The following is a 16,787-nucleotide window of genomic DNA, read 5'->3' as shown; positions in this document are numbered from 1 at the left end:
TTTTAGATTTGACTCCTTACACTCTCTTTTGGATCTTTCAGTGCAAAGTCATTAACCTCCTCTTTTCTGCCATTTTTCTTCTCATGAAGTTCAAGGGCATGTTTGCCTTTTTATTCATATAGTTCTTATTCTCATATGTATTTCTGTTTAATTACAGCTGTAGTATCTTGCTAAAATCTTGCAAAAATGTCTGAGGACTGTTTTTAAACTGGACAATTATTCAGCACTTGTCTAAAAGTAGACTCTAAGTATGTCACAAAGTCTTCACCGCTCATTTGAGGCCTGCACACTACATGACCGAGCGTCTCGGTCACGTTTGCATCCAAAAAAGAAGCACCAGAATTAAACTTTTTACAGGAACACTGGACCCTCTTGCCACGTGACCCTCCTACTCTGGGGGTGGACATGCTGAGTTATCCACCATAACAAAAACTACTACGTTTTCCCTTTCACTTCTGAATGCATCATCCCTCCTCAGACCAAAGGAGTGGCGTCACTCTGGTGGTTTAGTCACGCTCTCTTGCAGCATTTACAGTACAAGGCTTGGGGTTATATACAGTGAAACATTTACATTTCCTCAGTGGCCTTTCATTCTGCAAATCCCCTTTAAACAACCGCTTGAGCCTGTTAGTCACAGGGTGACGTAGAAACACATGCGTCACATGCGCCTGCTGATCTGATAGAGTTATAGGCGTGTTCATGGTGTGTTTATTGAAAACGTGGCGTCTCAAACTCAACAAAAACAAAACACGCTTTCCGTCATCCGCTTCTGGTGTTGATTCATTTATTTAAAGTTTTCCAATCTATGTCAGAGGATTTAGTGCCACCCTGAATCATCTGTTTACACTATACCCAACTAGTCATCTACAACAACCCGTCCCGTCATCAGCTGTGTTTGAGAGGGAGCTGATTTAAGTGGCACACTCAGACGTCAGTCCAACCAGAAAAATCTGCACTATTCCACTGATGTTGAATGCTGCATCCGTGGAGCAGCCACCAAACCACAGCTAATAAACATCAGATGTGATTACTAAGCGGCTGGTATTTATTAGTCGTTTCCTGTTTTGTAAAAGATGCTCCTGCTGAGGTTTTTCTTTCGTAAAGAGTTTATTTCTAACGTGATCTTTCAACACCAGTCACGATTCAAACTTCATACTCACATATACATACAGACATATCTGCCTGTCCCATTAAAGTTACTAACCATAGACCTTTCTGGAGTCCCTGAGCTCTATTGTCCTATTCCTCTGAGTTGCTGTAGACGTCCTCCTGCTGCGGACGTTCTGGACTCCAGCTGATACGGACGTGCTGGACTCCAGCGGCAACAGCTTCTACTACTCGTATCATCACTATCACCTCTCTCTCTTACTCCCCTCTATCTGTCTTTCCAGACCCAACTCGGTCGAGGCATGATGGCTGTCTAACATGAGTCTGGTTCTTCCTGAGGTTTCTGCCTGTTAAAAGGAAGTTTTTCCTCGCCACTGTAACTAGCTAAATACTGCAATGTGCAATTCTCATGATGGATTAAGGTGGGGTCAGACTGAGTCTTACCCTGTCTTGAAGTTGGGTCTCTGTTCATAATTTGACATAGAGTGGTCTAGACCTCCTATGTTTGTAAAAGCGTCTTGAGATAAGGTTTGTTGTGATTTGGCGCTATACAAATAAAGATTGATTGATTGATTGATTGATTGATTGATTGATACTTGAATGGTAGTACAGGGGTTTCTATAGAGCTCTCTATTAAGTTAAAGGATTTTAAATTGAGTGTGGACTTCAACAATAACATGCTTTAGGGAGGACGGATAGGAATTAAATGATATATTATAGCAGGAATTACTGAGGGATACATGTTACGTAAAAGGCTGTTGAGAAATGTTTGGCCTGCGCCATGAGTAAAGGATGAGGTGGCCTTCCTGTTCCAACCTTTGCTATAATTTAATTAGATATTTTTAGTCTCAGACAGTACAGCAGATTGTGTTTTATCATTCTTCCCAGGCCAAGCAGGAGGAAGATTGCCAGTTACAATATTGTTGTAGACTATTGGCACTTTGAGGGGGAGAAAAATAAATACCTTTCTGGAAAGCCACATGCAGAGGAACAGGTTGTGTAATTGGAATTAAATTGAAAACAGTCAAATCATCTTTTCTCAGAGTCATGGGACCCAAACTGCTCAGTGAACGGTTTTCAGTGATTCAGGGAAGGAAAAGGAAATGAGAGAAAGATAATTTTAAAATGCATCAAACATGTGTGGTCTTGTTCATTTTCATGGCACAAAGATCTTATTAGTGTTCCCTAAACCCAGTTGTTATCTTCTGGTAAGCTGCTGCAGACACATGTTCCTGCATGTTAAAATAATTACAAAGCATATCTATGATATTAACATGATTTCACAAATTTGGAGAAATGAGTGAATTAAACTTAAACTACTGAGAATAAAAACACAGAAGGGGATCACCAAACTGACAACAAATGAAAAAACAAGGGATCCCCAGGATCAATAGTCAACGTTACAGGCATTCTGGTGCCAACGGTTAACCATACATGACTTTCCTTCCCATGCACTCCTTGTTTACAGTTGCACTTACAATTTAAGAAGCAATAGAGTGTTAAGGTCAAAAGTGAAGTGGAATTTGCTGCTTCAGAAAAGCCATCCTTTCTGAATTCTGTTCATCTGTATCTGGTGAGTCTCAGTTTCACTATAAATAGTCAGTCACACAGAGGGCTCATTCACTCTGGCTTATTCCAGTCATACAAACCTGAAAAGAAAAACACATTCTCTTGTGATTTACTTGCAAGGCTCTAAGTTGATAAAAGCAGGAAATTACAATATCATAATGCAGATTTGTAAAAAAAAAAGTGTCAGGTTTATCCTCACAAGAAGAAGAAAACAACCTCTATAAGGCTTGTTTGTTAAATGGTATCAAACCAATGGATTGTGAGGCAGGGAGTTGAGAAATCTCATCAATGATTGGCTTTCGCTCAAGATCATAATTTTGAATTTATAATGAACTGATACCTGCACTTCCATGCAGAGATCTTAATTTTAGAGCTGTCAGAGTACTGCCAGTGGGAGCCAAGATATCATTACTGCGAATCGCATTGCTCCTGCTTTTGCTCTCCACACTGACTGTCTCCTCCTGCCTTTACCAAAGCCTTCTGATTCATGAATGATGATTACCACCACCACTCAGACTACAGATTTACAGCAAATGGAAATTCAAACACTGCCCACTCTCAAATACAGACCCTGGGAGGTACAGATTCCACATTTTTATGTAGAGTCTTTAAATAGAGATTACACGTCAGCCAGTAAGGAGTAGGATGAGGGACTTTGTCGCCCATCTCTGGTTTCTGTTTTCTAATTTTACATCAGAAAAAAAGGAGATGAGGAGTTTGCCTGAGGGATCAAGCCCTGGTTGCTAGGAGACTAATGGAAAGTCAGGGGCTAAAGGAACGGCAGGAGTGAGTCACTGACCAGGGGAAGCTGAGCATATGAGCGAGAGTGACATAAAATTTTGTTAGTAAAAGTAATAATATGAAATTGTCTACCTCTGCTTCACTGGGGAAAAAATAACTAAGCCTTGGTGTGTTTTGTTCACATGAACATCTGTCAAGCACGTGCAGCATACCACTCCATTAATCCTCCCTCCCACATCCTACAATACCATCTGTTTTTGATCGACACAATTCTATTGATCACCGCTCCAGTATAAAAATAGAGTGAGGAATTTAAATTCACAACATGCCTCAGAGTAATGGAAGCCTGTTCCTCCTATAATTGCACACCCTGAAACATGTTGTTCTACCTCTAACAGAGATCAGCAACACTTTCGTTGTTGCACAGTGTGGTTTATATTGTGTACAAGTCCCACAAGAACGTAAATGAGATTATTATACCCCTCTCATACAAAGCTTATGTGAGTGTGCATCCACATCTGTGCAGCCTGCCTCTGATAATGTGTCATGGAGCAGAGATATGAGCAGGATGAGTAGATTAGCAGCGGTTATTACACATCACTTGAGCCTCCCAGTGCTATTAATGCCCTATTGACGCAACGAGAGGAGGCTGGATTCATGCATGGATTAACAGCTTCATAAACACAAACTGAAGAGCGGGATAACAACAATGCCTGGAACAGTCAGGGGACTAACCTGTACTTGAGAAAAACATTTTCTGGAATAACACCTTCGTCTCAAAATAACTAAATAAGAAAAACATAATCAAATCTTTGAAAAACAGTACAAGTGACATTGTGTCTGTTACTTTACCTTGAGTTTATCCATCATAAGATTATGTCAGATGCTCCAAGTGGAGTATTTTTTACATTGAATGAAGATAATCAAGATGATAACTTCTACATGAAAATGAATCAGCGACATAAATGAAGTCATTGGATAATAATAATAGTTTTGTATAAAATTAGAGGATGAATTCAACATCCTGCATAAAGGTTTTTCCAATACTTTGTAAAAAAAGATATATAAATTTAATCCCTCCTGTTACTGTAGAGTTGGTTACCTGTGTATGTATACAAAGGCAAAATCCAGTTAGCCTAGTTTAGCATTAACAAAGGGAAACAGTCAGGCTAGAATTTCTAATTTAAAAAGGTGAAAAGAAAAAAGAAGAAAATCTGAGAAAGAGTTTAATCTGTACATGAACTGTTATTAGACAATGAAAAGTTGTAGTTTGACAGTTAATTACATGCTGGGATTAGGATCTCTAATTTCAACTATTATCAAGCCTCCTTAATTATCTGAGTCTTTAGCGATTCCCAAATTAATTATTTTCTATTATTTGGCTTAAAGGTGAGACTCATGATCATGTAAGTTTATGTAACCTTGTTAAGTTAGCTAACTAGCTTTTACCCTGGTGAAACCCCCCTATCTGAACTGTAGAGCCGCTCAGTGATGAAGAAAGCCACCCTGATCACTGAGAACCCCTCACACCCACTCCACCACTCCTTCATGCTGCTGCCATCAGGCAGAAGGTATCGAGTACCACCGGCCCGTAAGAACATTTACAAGAAATCTTTCACTCCCTCTGCCATAACCACCCTGAACAGTTTAAAATAAGCACCGCAGCCTGTTGCTGTTTATGTATATGGATGCTTGTCTTTAGTATGTGTTTTAAATATATGTTTTTGTCTCTGTTTTTGTCTTTATTGTGAAGTGTATGCGCCTGTTTGAGCCCTGTCAAAGTAGAATTTCTGCCACCATCTGGGGCAGACAATAAAGCTTTATCTTATCTTATCTTATCTTATGATTTCAAAATGGGATTACAATTCCTGACAAATGAAACTTGCTGCTAAGTTCGGGTGCCGATTTCAGGGGAGGAGGAGGAGGAGGAGTGTTCCACGGCAGCAGCAGTACAGTAGCCGAAGTTAATGGAGTTTTTTCAGTTGAAGGTTGGGCAGCTGATTTAATCTGAAGCACACTGCTGATGTACTCAGCCATGCAGGTTGTGTTCACCCAATTACAAGAAATGATCCCTATTATCCTTATCTTTTGCTTAGGTTAAATGTAGCAACTATGTCGCCCTTTTTTGCACAACAGGCTATCGTCAGGTGACACTCCATGGCTCAAATATTATTGATTTTCAGGGTTTTGAAAAATGGGTCCTTAAAAAAGGTACAGTGTGTAGGATTTAGCGGCATTTAGCAGAACAGACTTGGTAAAAAATGAGTATAATATAATATTCCTATGTTTAGATTTGTGTATTATCAGAATACAAAAATTATTGTGTCTTAACTTAGAAAGGGCCATACACAGGTTTTTCTTAAGTGGGTTGCCACCGAAAATGCAGGGGTTGGATAATGAAGAAACAAAGAAGAAGAATACTGGTTGTTGTGCAAAAATAATTTGTACTGATAGACGTTTTGACAGTAAAACCTTGACAAATGGAGGATCTTAATTATCATACATCACAGGAGCTTCTAGCCTTCGAAGGCCACTGCCACTAACAGGAGAGCTGAGCAACGAAGCATAATCCTTTTAGGGTCGGCTCTACAGTGTACTATTTCTTTATACAGTTTAGTGTTCAAGTACAACGTCTTTTGTTTCCAGGATTGGTTATTCACTCTAAGCAACGGGAAAAGGTATGATTAATACAGTGTTTCTATGTCATACACGCTGCTAATCACAACTTGATGTGTCACTTCACCCTTAGCCCAATGTACCTTCGTTCAAGTGTTTATTTCAGAGTTGATAAATTTAGGTCTCACATTCAGAACCTGGCAGAACAAGCTGACATTAAGTGTGTGGTATTAGGTAACAGGTCTGTGGGCGAGGGGAGGATGTGTGCTCCTGTTTAGGTTTGGAGAGATTAAGTGAATCTGCAATGAGGTGTTTCCTTGACATTTGCAATAAAAAGAGAGAGAGGGTGTGTGTTACTGAGCTGTTTGTGTGCAAAAGCCAGTCACGTATGTCCCTCTATAAGCACTCTACATTAATCCTACACAGATAATGAAACTAAACTGCTTGAAAAATTCTACGTAAATATTTCTTCTCCTAATAACTTAACTCAAAAAGAGATGTGCATTTTATTTTAAGACATAAAAACATATGATATTTTTGCCAGGTGAGAAAATGTGTTGAAACTAACACCTCTTCTATAATGTGAATGAGCAGTGACAGCTTGATTTATGTGTATATATATACGCAGGCATATAATGAGCCACTTCAGCAAACAGGCAAGCACTGTGCCATTTGCAAAATAACTGTAGTGTTCAGCCAGAGCCAAGTCACTGAAAGAAAGTTCTGTCCAAGGGGCCTCAGACATGGAAATAAGGTGGTACCACTCCTGCAGACTTTAGTGCAGCTTTTTAGAAAAGGGTAAAAAGTGCTGTTTGATAGTTTTCATGATGGTTGATGTCCCGGTCACATAAAAGTAGACATCAGACAGATTTTTTTGATGGTTCTAAAGATCATCTTTCCAAATTTCCCTGTGTTGTGAGGTATGTTGAAAGGGATTTTACTATCTCTAATCTGCTTGTAAGAAGATAGTGTCCACACAGATTTTAAATCATTAAAATTAAACATGATCAATTTACAATCCTGCTGTGAGGGGGGTAACCCTGAAAATAGTCAAGCAAGGCACTCTGTGGATTGTCAAGAGGAACAAAACGATACCATATTGGGAAGCAAGCTGTCTTGGAAGGGAGCCGCAACTCATGCAGTCACGGCAAATATGGTAAACGGGAGGCATAAAGGAAGATGGATAACTTGTTGATTTGTGGCCACAACACACGTTAGTAGCTATCAACTTGTAGCTTGACAACCATTCTGTTGTCTGCCATGTTTGTTTACTCTTAAGTCACATTTCGCTGTGAGAGATTCTGCAAGACTTCCAACGTTAAGAGTCAGTAATCTGATCACTGGTGAGTGGATTCTGCTAGTGTGGAAGGGTGTGCTGTGTTGGCCATATTAAATGTCAAAAAATATTTGATAGCATGTAATTCTAATTTTCATGTATAGGTTTCTATTTTTATTCTCTTTCTATTTTCCTGCAAATTGTAATTCAATTATTAAATGCCTTTTTGTTGCATTATTGCAAATTTGCCTTTTTTTCTTTTAAGGTCTCATGTAAGATTCAGAGGAAGAGGGGAACATGTTAAACATTTACAAAACACTCCATAAGCTACATTCTAGGACAGACAGAAAGGAGCTTAAATGCAGCAGCCTCAGATTGTGAACCTGTTCATTACAGATGCTTCTGGCTGCTTTGTCAGATATAAAACGTTTACCTCACTTGATCTTGAGTATTGGCTCCCACATGGCAAATGCTCTCACACTATCCAGACTTGTGCCCACAAAACATCGATAATGCCCCTGCTGTTTTTAAGAGGCTCACAGAGCAGACTGTGGGAAACCTGAGACTGCTCCTCGTCTTTGCGCACCTGTAATTTTTCAAACCACCAGCTAACTATGTGGGACGCAGTGTCTGAGACAGGAGAGGATCCCAATGAAGTTAAAACAGTCATAGAGTGGAAAAGGCTCATTTATCATCACTGCACTTTTAACAAGCCCGTGCGGCTTCATTGTAGATACAGAGACAGTTACTCTGCCTTTGTCCCACCACTAACCATATAAAGTGCTTCATGACAATGAGATGTTTTTAACAACCACAGAGACATTTTGGAAACCAAAGCGCAGCGCGGTATTTTCCAAAATCCTCCTCAATCTCTTTCATCCGCATGTGTTTTCTGCTGGTGATGTAACCAAAGTGATTACAGAGGATATAGATTTCAGCCTGAAGGAGCAGGAATCAACAAAGGATACACAAAGAGAGCAAAAAATAAACACATCCAAAAAGCATCATCAGTTCAAATTTACGACTGTTTTGTGAATCATTTCCAGGATTCTTGTTTAACAGAAGAGACAACAACCCATTCACAAATATGTGACTCAAAGTTGAATACTAGAGGCCAAGGACTGAGAACTGTCCAACATACTGAAGCCATAATATCATAGCTGATCAATGATGACCAGGATATTGTCATGAGTTGATGTTCAGTTTTTTCCTTGTGTTTCTTACCTTGGTTCCTCCGTGTGTTTATTCTGTAAGCCTATTAGATATATCCTGTGTCACCCTTGAGTGTTTAGTGATCCATGTCTCTTGTTATCTTTCTTAGTCTAGTCTACATTTATACACTCTATGGTCTAGTCTTGTGTTTCCTGTTTTTATTTTGTAGTCCTTGATCCCTGCGATTCCAGTTTAGTTTCACCTCATGCCCTTGTGTTTTTCCCTCCTTTTTTGATCACCCTCATTGGTTTCACCTGTGGGCTGTGTTCCACACCTGTGTTAATTACTCTGTGTATTTAGTTCCTCTGTTTCCCCTGAATCATTGTTTGTCTCTCCTGTGTTCTGTGTGATTCTGTGTCCCTTTGTTTCCCTTTGTATTTAGTTTTTGGACATTTAAGTAAGTTTTGTTTGTAACTTTTGTTTATCAAAGGCTCTCTACTTTCAAAAGACAGCTAAAGACCCAGCTCTTTAGGAAGCACTATGCACTTAGCTAGACTGTTCTCCACTGTTGTCCCCAGTGGCAGATCATGTCTTCCAGCTACAGTTGACTCGCACTGTCCTGCTCTACTCTGGGAATCTGTGTTCAGCTCTTGAGTGACCCAGCACTTGGTACTTTGGTCATTATTGTGGTGATGTTAATTGTTGATGATGATAATGGAAAGTCTTAAATGGTTTGGTTGCTACATTGTAGATGTTCCTTATTTTACAAAATAAATAAATAAATAAATAATTCCTTATTTACTTTTGTGCATTGCCTTTACACTGCTTGGCAGTACCTGCACCCAAATAAACTTGAAGCACTTTGTTACCCGTACTGATCTTGTTTCCTCTTGTCTAGATCTTTGCTTGTGTTGTTCTTGTTCTCGTATGTACGTTGCTTTGGATAAAAGCATCTGCTAAATGATATTGTAACATTGTAACATTGTAAAACCTTTGTATTGTAAAATCTGGAATTGGGTCCTCCTTAACTTTTTCCCCCAACATGACAGATATGGCATGAAACGTTATATCTGGATACATTATCATATAAGACATTCTAGCACACCTTATGATACAATATGATATGACAATATTAACTCTACTGTCCTTTTGAGGTAATTTTCCTCGTGTTTTTATTCTTCTTCACATTTAGCTTTCTGCATTGAACGTAAAGCACCAAATTGGAGTTCACAAGCAAGGCAGAACCACCAGGTAAGCCAAAAAGATTGATTTTCTACTTTGATGCATTAAAAGTGCAAACTTTACTGATCTAGCTAAATTTGTTCACCAAGCAACAACTCTCATTACCTGAATTGACTCAATGTGAACATGCAGTGGAGAAATAATCCCATCACAGTTCTAAAACTGACTGATGGTGTTTTTCTTTCACTTTGGTATTTCTCCTGCTGCTCTGAGGCTTCGAGTTATGCAATAAAATAAAGCAATTGCTCTAAACCTTACCTTGCAATCATGGAGCACTGAAAATATTAAATTTTGATTTTACTTTACATTTTAAACTATTTTCTACTTTTATTTTTTCAATAATTTCTTTGTCATTTGTAGTTTTTCAAGAAGAAAAACAAAGTAGATTAAAATCGTGTTTAGTGTGAAAAATCTGAGTTTAATTTAAGGCCATATCCCCAACTCTGTGTCGTGCGCTATGCTGACCCAGTCTGTCCCAACCTTGCATTCTGACTTACTTCATCAAACTTTACAACATCCTTTCTCTTTCTTCACCCCACACTCCCACTTATGGCGGATTTTGACACCACATTCACCACCCATGTTTAGCTGGTGACCTATAACTGTACCATTAAAGAATTAGCAGTCTGCAATCAAAGCATGTGGCCAAAAGCCAACAGTGAACAGCTGTTGATGTGTCACCCTCTGATCCTAAATGACAACACAGTTTCTCACCCAAACCCTGCCCCCCTGAGGCGCCCACCCTGAGTGATGCGGCAAACAGGAAGCAGAGAGGAAACAAGTCATCCACATGTCAGACTGCTGCCTGTCTCAACAAATTCATAACTGCGCCCACTATGTTTGACATTCAGATTTTTTGACGCCTACTCTGTCTGTGTGACTCTTGCAGACACGTAGGTGCCTCTTAAAAACTTGCTGAGGACTTCACCTCATAAAAACCCTAAAATGGTGCCAAGGTATTTCAAGGATTGTTGCTGTGAGTTTGTTTTGGAGTCAGTCAGACATTATTTGATGCCACTATAAGCTGAAGTGACGCTCCAACTGTATGTTTTCCATCTTAATGCTATGCTTATTCGCATGGTATGCAGCAATATTGACTTTCATGTAACCTAGGAAATTTTGTTTCGAGGAACTTTATCTGTCTGAAACTTTGAAACAGGAGAGCTTTATTGGATTCATAGATCCAGTGATTGAATGGTCTAGATGAAAAATGCAGAACCAAGAGATAAAAACACTTTAGTGTAAGCATATGTCCAAATAATGCGAATAACACATGACTGAACTTAAAATATAACATAGAGAAGAAAGTCACTTGTGAAATGAAGGTTTGTTGTAAGAGCAGTGAAGTCATTTAAGTTCTTTGTCCTCAAAAACCCTTTACTCCCCATTCTGTTTCCCAGTATTCATAGCTCCTCTTCTATATCTTCTTTATATATTCAATATCTGTTTTGTATAAAGTAATGTTTCATGCTACATTTTTTTGGTTAAACACTGCAACAACTCATAGAATGTAATCTTAAAGCACCCAAATGCAAATCAAAAGAGAAACATGCTGGTAGACAAAGTGCAGCATTCAGCAGATAATCGCAAACATAGTATTTCCCTCAGGGGACTGAGAAAGAGCAAAGTCAGGGCTAAGAATGAATACAAACATGAAATATCATCTATCAAGTCAGAACAAACAGAACTCCACATCAAAGCTTCTTGACTTACTTAACTAATAGTGATCATAAATGGATGAGTGAGCATGTTGTTTGAGTCTTCAAACATGACGTATACAATGCCGTGTTTGTGTCCACATCAACGTAATCTTCCATGTTGCAAATTTCTCTGCAGTAAACAACAGTTTTTACGTTTTGCCTCTCTTCTTGGTTTTCCTGTAAATGAAGGGACCTCTGCATATTCCAACCGACTTCTTTCTGCACATTGATATGATCACACTTCATTTCACCCGAGGTCACAAACTTAACATATAAAAAGTCTGTGATCCGAGGCACTTCCCTAGCAACAGTCTGCTAGAAAGTAATAGCAGACCACTACAGAGAAAACCTCAGAACCAGCCATCAGGCCTGGAGAATATCAGCTTTCACAGGACATTTTTTTAGGAAACTTGAATGACATGTTGGCAGTAGGCAGGTGTTACAGTTTAAGATGGGACTATGTTAACTGATGACTTTCAGCAGGATGCATCAGTGGTTGCTGTAGCTACAACAACTGTTAAAAACAGTAAGAGAAGACATAGCTGTCCAGAGAAATTATGTACGTTACTCTTCTTTTGAGCTCTGCTGTGTGAAAACGTGTCTTTACTCTTGGTGGTGTATGACCATTTTGTTTTTATGGTAAACAGGAATGTTCTTGTCCTGTTAATGTCTACACAGAATAATTTTTTTTTGATGATTATGCCTCTGAAGTCCTATTAAACAAAGACAAAAAAATCAACTAAAATCAGATCACCAAAATTATTTTGCCACATGTCGTCATTGGACGCAGCCAATGAAACAGCTTAGGAGCAAGCACGGAACCATAGACTGTAAATAAAATATATACTGTCAATGGTTGAAACACCCTGGCATTAAATAAATCCAGTGTCTGATTTTTACACAATTTGCATTATTGAGCTAATAATCTTTTACATCATGATTTATTGTAATAAGCTACCATGTATTATATTATGAACAGTACTTGTTTTTACTTAGTTGATATGTAAAATTGATTTTCTAAATAAAATAAGGTTAAAAATAAGAAGCCTAAGCACTTAATTTGCTTATACTTTTGAGGGGGAATGATTATTTGTTTATCATAAGTATTATGCAAAATTACCTCAACTGAAAAAAAAAACAAGTTTACTGCATCCTCATTATTATCAATGTTATTATTTTCAATGCTAATGTTAGTGAAAAATGCTCATAAACGCAGTGCGCTCACTTGAGCCAGTGGTTTCTTTTCCTGGCTCCTGCTTTGACTTGCACAGACTTGGCTGACACATTAATCCTCAGGGAGTTTGCAGATGTATGACTCACTGCCAAGATGGAAACCGCTGAAAACCCCTTTTGCTCATCCAATGCCATCAGTCACCACATTCTTAGAGATGGAAGATAAACTTTATACAACAGAGATTGGATTGATACTACCTGCCAAAATATTTCTCTCTTTGTGGAGGGAAGCTTTTGTGTTACTGGGGGAGATCTTTGCCAGACGCATCTCACCTGCACCGTATGTAACAGCTGTTTATATTTCAATATCCTGCATATAGAAATGATTACTCCTTTGTTTTTTTTTTCTCTACCTGCAAGGTCCAAAGTGGCTGAAGGCCATTATCTTGGCTTTCCTGTGGAAAAGAACAAAAGTACCTCTTATGCGCAGTGCAGACTCTTACCTGGCTTATTATCACATTTACAAAACGAACCCGGTTGAACGGTTTTCACTAAATGCTTCTAGTTATTTGGCTTTTTTTTTGCCACCTCCTATAAATAAACAGCTAAGCTTATTACTGTTTTAGACATAATCTTAACAATGTCTGATTTTCTTAGACTAGAAGAAATCACACAGACCTGTGCTTCCTTTCAGTACAAAACATAAATGAAAGACAAAATGAAAAGTCAGAGAGGGAAAGCAATGAAAGCTGAAAGAGTGTCTGGTCAGTGTTAAAGCATTACATAACCAGATGGCCAGAGAGAAGGAAAATGGATAAATCATTCATGTGGCAAACACCTGCAGATGCAGTGCACTCAGCGCAGTACACCTAATCCATGTGTAAATCATGTATTGATTGGTACATGGAGGCTTTGAGTGTATCGTATAGGAGGACATGAAGGGTGTGAGTGCATGTGATTGTAATGCTCAAGAAGTGAAGTCTATTGCAGGTTATGTGTTGACGCTGTCAGGCATAAATAACTTCCACCTCCAGTGCAGTGCCTCTGAATAATGAGCTGTATAAACAAGACAATTTTGAGTCGAGTAATATACTGAGAAACAAGATAATTACATTTTCATCAACACTTTGGAAAATTTTAACTTTGTTTTGATTTTCAAGACTGGCTTTGGACGATATAGAATGGCAACAAGGTGGGTTGAAATTTGGTACTTGTAAAGAATGAGAACAAATAATTGAAAAAATTACAATAATAATAATAATAATAATACTTTTATTTGTATAGCACTGTTGGATAGAAACAACGTGCTTCACAAAAAAAGACGATAAAAGTAATGACACAATAAAAGCAAACAGAGAATAAACATTTACAAAATAAAAGCATTATTATAAAAGTGTGTCTTATAGCGAAATTAAATGACAATAGTAATGAATAAAGAGTAAGCCATGCATTTAGTTTCTGAGACTGTCCTATCCTACCAATAAAGGAATTGGAAAGCCCAAAAATTCTTGAAAAAAATATACTAGGTGGTTCAAAACTGTTTCTGTATCAACTATAGCCTATATAGAATCACCATTTTTAATATAAAAGGGTTATTTCATATGATGTATCCACAGTGAATTTGCACCTGCTTTGCAGTGTCCACTTGGCATTTTAGCATCTGTCTGCCAGTTGTTTTGAATTTTTTGGCAGGTCCCAATTTTTGTATTTTTTTTTGTCTCACTGCTCTCATTCACGTGGTTAACACAAACAGCTACATGATATATTCTAAAGCTCTAAATAATAGAGCTGACCAAATAGTCACAAAATGATAGAATAAGATAAATCAGGATGTGGTGGAGACCAAAGCTGAGCTCAAAGGACAGCTTGTGCTATGCCTGGATTTTTTATTTTTTTTGGAGTGCAGTGTTAATTACTGCGAAGAATGCAAGGATTGCTGGAGCAAAGGAACCAAGTCGTCTGAATTTATGGGAACCTTCATGGGTTAGAGATAAACTCAACCACATTGATAGTGGACTTTATGGGTGAAGGCTGAAAGAACATGTTGTGATTTCCAAACTCCCCAAAGTGAAAATTTTAATGAGAGTGATATTCAGCTGGTCTTTATTTCTTGAATAACTTCAAACTAGGCTTGTGTAAATCTCCATCTATAAGCAGCTACTTACTTAGACTGTTTTCCAGAAAACAGCGGCTATACTTTATATACTCATTGAAAAATGACTCCAACAGAAGTTCTCTGTTTGACTGCTTCTTTCCAGATCCTTCTGATTTGATCCTCCCGTGCTTCACTTCCGGCTCTCTGTTTATTTCAAGCCGTGGCCTTAGGATAATCCGGAGACACATGGCAGCAGAAGGGACGAGAAGTTTGACTTCAAGTTGCACGGTTAAGAGGTGCTGGCACTAGTTGTACAGCACAGAGGTACATAGCGCTGGCTCAAACACAACACTGTTAACTGGATCAGAAGTGGCTGATGTTTCCCTTCCTTGCAGATGGACGAACTTCAACTTAACAAAGTTTATGTTTCACTTTCCTCATACGAATCTGCTCTCTTTCTATGTTGAGCTTGACAACTTCCAGATTTACTTTGCATTTTGCAATCAGGTCACAAGAAACAAAGAAAAGAGAGATAAATGGAGCGTGTCAATTCTCACTCCTATCTTCTCCTGAGGTTTTCCGTGTTCAAAGTCTTGTTTCCATATCCTGTGATTACAGAATTGGGGCTGTAACACATCAGTGTCACGTTAGACCTACTACACAAACCTTAATCTGTTTTCTGGGTTACGCGTTGGCCTTTATTTTGCTTTCCACAGCACTTCCAGGGAATCGTTTATTATTCTGAGATGCCAGAGGGTTTGTGACAATACTAATGCTGCATGTATTAATGCAAAATATGATGCATTTAAAATCATTCCCTCTGGCTAACTCAGTTGATGAAGTATTGACGTTGTTGTTTCTATTTTTGCCATCGCATGAAATCAGCTCACTGTGGAGAAAATTACACTAAGGTTGGTTTCTTTGCTTCAGTGCTTGAAGATATGCAAGAAAGACGGCACTCATCTCCCACCAAGTCAACAGTCACGTGCAATGATGTGTGAGCGTCATCTTTTCACAGTCATGGATCATCATTCCTGTTATTAAACCACTCATTTTTTCCAGTTATTTTTCTCTACTCAGTCTCAGAAGGAAAAGTTTTCCATATAAAAAGGCAGACTGTGCCTCTAAAAATGTTAAATGTATTCAGTATATTAATTCCAATATCTCAGAAATAGCGTCATCTCTGCAGCCAGAAAAAACAAGTCAGAGAAGCCAAATGTCTGTAAGAGTAGGAGAGATGATGTGTGGGTTTTCTCAATGCAGAGATAACTTCCTTTATGCGTAGTGATAACTCTGCTCGCCTCTGTGCTGCCTACCTTAAAATATCTGTAATCAAACATGAAACAAACTATGAGTCACTCCAGATTTCAAAAAGATGTGTTATTTAGGACGTGCCCAGATTGATTAATTTCCGCTGCTTCACTTCCCCTCTTTAGATGACACACACAGATTCACTAAAGCCAGATCAACAGAATCAAAGAGCTCATTAAAACATGTCAAACTCCAAGTGTTTTCTGGTGTAATACTACTTTTCCACGAATTCTCCCTGCGGCGACGTGTACAAGTCAATATGGCCACAACAAGAAAAGGAAATCCAAAACTGTTGGATTATCGTGAGAGTTAGATGTATAATCAACAATGATGGCAGCCTACAAGACGTCAGAGGATCACAAAAAGTTTGATGCACAGGGTGCAGCACTAAATTGAAAAGTAATCCATCCACCAGCTGTCAAGAGTTTTTGCTTCAAACCCTAAATGCCAACATATTGAAACGCTAAAAACCAGAATGTTGTTCTCCGGGCCTTAAATGTGTTCACCAAATGTCATCCAAGTTGAGATATTTCAGTGTGAATCAATGTTTTCATCCCTTAAATGGCTGTGAATGACCAACAGTGAGGGTTAAACCAGGATAAAGTGCAACTGAAATCAAATTGAATGTGTTTTTATTTTTGTCACAGCATATTTATCTGCTCTGTAAATCCCATGTCCTCAGTTGTCTTATATTGTAATACACAAGCAGGTTTAGGGAACATTACTACAGATACTGTTGTGGCTAGTAGAGTAGAGTAATCTGTTTAGGTCAGTGGATTGTTTTTAGTTGATTACAATCCTATTA

At 38.5% G+C, this 16,787-nt stretch overlaps 1 long non-coding RNA gene across 1 annotated transcript; it reads left to right on the top strand.

Annotated features, from left to right (window-relative positions):
• The first annotated feature begins 8,844 nt into the window (after nucleotides 1-8,844).
• On the top strand, nucleotides 8,845-15,732 carry LOC117831537. The gene is made up of 4 exons (XR_004635024.1): nucleotides 8,845-8,918; nucleotides 9,654-9,712; nucleotides 14,835-14,995; nucleotides 15,602-15,732. It is a non-coding gene; the product is annotated as an uncharacterized LOC117831537 (long non-coding RNA).
• The last annotated feature ends 1,055 nt before the right edge of the window (nucleotides 15,733-16,787 follow it).

The sequence above is a fragment of the Notolabrus celidotus genome, chromosome 19 (genome assembly GCF_009762535.1).
Source record: "Notolabrus celidotus isolate fNotCel1 chromosome 19, fNotCel1.pri, whole genome shotgun sequence".
Lineage (NCBI taxonomy): Eukaryota > Metazoa > Chordata > Actinopteri > Labriformes > Labridae > Notolabrus > Notolabrus celidotus.
Note: the sequence above shows the minus strand (reverse complement) of the source record. Positions and strands in the feature narration are given on the sequence as shown.